We start from the raw sequence: 4952 nt of genomic DNA, 5'->3' as shown, positions 1-4952 counted from the left end.
CTTAATGCTGGATTAGTTTCAGCTTTTGTCTTCTCCAGATGTTCACTGATGGACTGGAGTGCTGTGGATTATTGTGATGTTTTTATCAGCTGTTTGGACTCTCATTCTGACGGCACCCATTCACTGCAGAGCATCCATTGCTGAGAAACTGATGCAATGCTACATTTCTCCAAACCTGATGAAGAAACAAACTGGATTATCTAAGGATGAGCACATTTTCATTTTTTTCTTGAACTACTGCTTTAACTGCTTTAGACTCAAAGGTAATAATCCACATCATCTCCGAAATCCAGCCTCAATTTTAAAACGTGATGTAAGTGAAGTTACTCATCAGGCTTCTGTCAAACCTTAAAACATGCTTAACGCAGAAGCATCGTCTGACTAATGTGAAATGTACACTAAAAGCACTGCGTGAGACGACATGCAGATCGATTCTGTTCTAGAAATAAACTTAACAGCCTGTCTGTGCGTATAAATGTTCATTTATCTCAAGTTCTCTCCATATGGAAACTATCAGTCAGCGTTCAGCTTCAATCCTAACCCGCAGGGCGATGTTCAGCTGCTCTGACATCAGCTCGTCTCAGGTAACCTTCATTAGTTTTCTGTAAGAGATGACTGAATCTCATTAGCAGAAGTCAGTCAATATCTCCCTGTGGCGTCTGTGCATTCAACCTCTGCTCATCAGCGCCTGCAGTCGCTTACAAAACATAATTCTATTAGTGACAAATCAATAGCAGATGATTTATGATAGTTATCATTAAATGTAGAGACACCGGGGCAAGTTGTCACTCTTTCACTCCAGTGAATATTTTCAGAGTGGGTTTATTTTTAAAAGTCTTGACTACAGCAAAACCTGTTTTTATGGTGCAATAAAAATATACAGCTGTTCGGGCACATGTTGGGCTATAGTGGGGCATGTTGTCACAGTGGGCCAAGCAGAACTGAATCCATAAAACAGCTATGAAGTGCAAAACAATTCAAGAAACAGCAAAAATGCCCAGCATACAAAAATATCATTGCATTGTTTTGGCCAACAGAAATTGTCATTAAAATTTTTTTCATTAAAATTATTATTTTTTTAAATTATATTTTCATTTTAATTTCAGTTTAAGATTTAGTCATTTTTAATGTGCTTGTCATTTTTATTTTTATTTTAAGATTTCTATGTAGCTTAAATTTTTTTAATTTCAGTTTTAGTAATTTCAACTTTTTCAAATAAAAAAGTACTTATTTATTAGCCAGGCAGCATTTCATTAGTTTTTTTTTTCATGTAATATTTATATTTTATTTTATATCAGCTTTACTTCAGTTACTGAAAATGATTTTAAATACTTTTAGTTTTAGTTAGCAATACACAAAAATATGTGAATAAATCAAATATGTGATAGAAATAAATGAAATATGATGATGATTGCACCAAATATTCTACACTCTCAGAAAAAAAGGTACAAAAGCTGTCACTTTGTACCTAAAGGGTGCATATTGGTACCTAAAAAAGGTACAAAAGGTACCGTCCCACTGACATCTTTTGTACCTTTTTTTTGAGAGTGTAACATAAGACACAGCTTTAAAACCAACGTACAAAACCACTGTTGGAGAAAAAGAACAAGTGTTTGTGTAGCTGGATTTACTGAGGGGCAACTTCCCCATGTGACAACTAGCCCCGGCTGGATGAGTGTGGTCAGATGAGCAGTTGTGTCTCATTACACACTGATATGAAGCCAAACACACACTGATCTGGAGCCTGCAGAGCCGCCACATGTCACACTCGCCTCTCTCTCGCTTCTCCTGAAGGAGCTTCTCTCCTGTTGTGACCATATGCCGCTCCTGCATGAATCCATGCGCTGGGAATGAACTCACACAGATATTAACACGTGTGTCAGGAAGCAGCAGAGCAGGTGAAATGCCAGAGATGAGCTCATGAAGATCCGCTGGTGGCCTTCCTTCTGTGAGGATTATCTTCATAATTTTCATCATCATCATCATTATCTTCATCATCATCATCATCTTCATAATCTTCATCATCATCATCTTCATCACCATCACCATCATCTTCATCACCATCATCATCATTATCTTCTTCATCATCTTCATCATCACCACCACCATCATCTTCTTCTTCATTATCATCATAATCACCATCTTCATCACCATCATCATCATCTTCTTCATCATCTTCATCATCACCACCACCATCATTATCATCTTCTTCTTCATTATCATCATAATCACCATCTTCATCACCATCATCATCATCATTATCTTCACCATCATCATCATCTTCTTCATCATCTTCATCATCACCACCACCATCATTATCATCTTCTTCTTCATTATCATCATAATCACCATCATCTTCATTATTATCTTCATCACCATCATCATCATCATTATCTTCATCACCATCATCATCATCTTCTTCATCATCATCACCATCTTCTTTATCATTATCTTCATCATCACCATCATCTTCATAATCTTCATCACTACCATCATCTTCATCATCATCATCTCACACCGAAATCACAGGATATTAAACAAACCAAGCCTGTTTCTAAGAGCATGATTGTTATTTAAAATAAAATAAATGTTAAAGGAAATAAAATAAATGTATATATATGTATTTTCATATTGATATAAACTAAACTTACTTTATATTAGTTTGTTGCAAGGCAACATTTTTCATTTTCCTTTAGTTTAACTTGACGCACTAAAATAACTAAAACTTAAATAAAACTTAATAAATATTATATAGAAAAAATGAAAAAAATACACAACAAAAACACTACAACTTCAACTAAAATTAAAATAACAAACATTAAAGGCTATAATTGTATCTTAATGATACTAAAATAACCCTGCACACGAAAGGCAGTTGAACAAATACAACCCTGATGTGAAAATACTTCAATATAAATAATTTTCCTTCACATCAGAAAGAAAATTGTAGGAAAATAAGCTCAGCTGTCATGAATATATAGAGTTCAGATGCAAAAGCCTCTAAGTGCCATCTGAAAATTTCTTCTAAAATGAGCATTTTTATCAGGCTCCTGTTTAGGTTCAGAAATGTCACGTTAATAGCAATGTATAGGTCCTTTTCTATGCCATTAAAGTGAAATAAATGAACATAAACATAGGAACCTGATAAAAATGCTAATTTTAGAAGAAATTTTCAGATGGCACTTAGAAGCTTTTGCATCTGAACTCTTCATATATTCAGTATGCAAAAATGAATAATGACACTAACAATGAGCCTTATTTTCTTTATGCAAAATTTATTTTTTCCTTTGAACTGAAATATAATTAGGTTGTATAATTAGCATGTAAATGTGTTTCTGTGAGCAGCACTGCTCTAGTTTTTCTTTTTATATAATTGGACAAATAAACCATGTCTGTCAGGTAATAATATAAAGTAAATTTATACATGGGTCAAAGATGTTAAGATGTCCGCATCAAAAGAAATGTACAAAAGTGATTTAGAAAGTCTATAGAAGCACATTAGATGCAAGTAAAGTGTCTATTTTAAGGTTCCAAATAAGCTTTTGGAGGATACAATGTTACAGTTTGGTTGAAATAATGTTATATTGTCATTCAGTGTGGCACAATATTTATGTACAAATTCAAACAACATGCTCATTCTGACCTGTACATATTAAAATATATAAAAGAATTAGGGAGAATATTACATTTTAAATGAGTAAAAAATTCTTACTGACAAATGGGCAAAAGCTAGGATAGTGGCACGTTTAAAAAATGTAAAATTACAACTAATTAGTATTTGGGGTGAAAGTAATCAGTTCTTAATATGTCATAAATTGATTTTTGTTGTAAATATGCCTGACACGATTGTTACACTGAATGACATTTTAGTGGCTCTCGTCTGTAAATCAGGGGGAAAAATGTGTATTTATTTTTTGCTCAGAAAAACAAAAATGCAATTAAACAGAAAATTAAAAAATTGGGGGAAAACAACCATTTAAAGCAGTATTACTTATTGTTTTTATGCTTGAACCATTTTTCGTCTTTGACCCATATATATTTGAAATATAAAGTTTATATATATATTCTTTTCTACAATTGTATTATTTTCCTTTATTGTATTTTTTTTGTTTCTTATGAACCTTTTTTTTAATCATTTTTCTTCACAGCACAGCATTTATAAAACACAGTTCTTACAAACCTGCCTTAATTCACTCGTTTCATCACACTTGGATCATTTAGAGATGAAATGAAAACTACAACTCCGCACAAACAAAACGTAAAACTATAAAAATATTAGTTTTTCCGATGACTTTATACTCTTGATCTTACATTAATGCAGCCACAGGTAACTCACACACACTGATCAAATATTAAACCCTGCACACACTGTGAATCGCGTCTGTCATATGAATAAATGTAAATAAACTTTAGCGTCCGTCACGACAGATTTAAGAGCTCAGCCGGTGTCTGAAAGTGTGCAGTGATTGAGAGAAACCACATGCATTTGAACAGAACAGGTCTTTTATTGTACAGAGGCAGCATTCCCGTGAGCTTCCGATCTATTTGGGTCCCAGCATGTCGTGCGGTCGCACCCACTGCTCAAACTGCTCCTCCGTCAGGAATCCCAGCTTCACGGCCGTGGCTTTCAGAGTCCAGCCCTCTTTGTGCGCCGTCTTTGCAATAGCGGCGGCTTTATCATAACCTGAAAGAGAGCGAGAGACGACTGACGACATCCAGACTGTCTTCTGTGCAGGAATGATAATATTGCACCAGGTCTGTAAATTACTGAACAGATATTTCTGGCGCCCTCTGCTGTGGTTACCTATGTGAGGGTTCAGCGCCGTCACCAGCATCAGAGACTCGTTCATCAGCTTGTTGATTCTCTCTGTATTGGCCTCGATTCCAGACACACAGTTATTAGTGAATGAAACCGAAGCGTCGCCCAGCAGCCGGGCAGAGTTCAGCACGTT

General features: G+C 35.0%; 1 long non-coding RNA gene across 1 annotated transcript; it reads right to left on the bottom strand.

Annotated features, from left to right (window-relative positions):
• Positions 1 to 4272: 4272 nt before the first annotated feature.
• LOC107597791 (uncharacterized) lies at positions 4273 to 4952 on the bottom strand. The gene is made up of 2 exons (XR_001610492.1): positions 4805 to 4952; positions 4273 to 4684 (listed from the first exon to the last, which is right to left on the bottom strand). It is a non-coding gene; the product is annotated as an uncharacterized lncRNA (long non-coding RNA).

Source organism: Sinocyclocheilus grahami, unplaced genomic scaffold, assembly GCF_001515645.1.
Source record: "Sinocyclocheilus grahami isolate Dianchi unplaced genomic scaffold, SAMN03320097.WGS_v1.1 scaffold236.1, whole genome shotgun sequence".
Lineage (NCBI taxonomy): Eukaryota > Metazoa > Chordata > Actinopteri > Cypriniformes > Cyprinidae > Sinocyclocheilus > Sinocyclocheilus grahami.
This window is presented reverse-complemented; position numbering and strand designations above follow the sequence as displayed.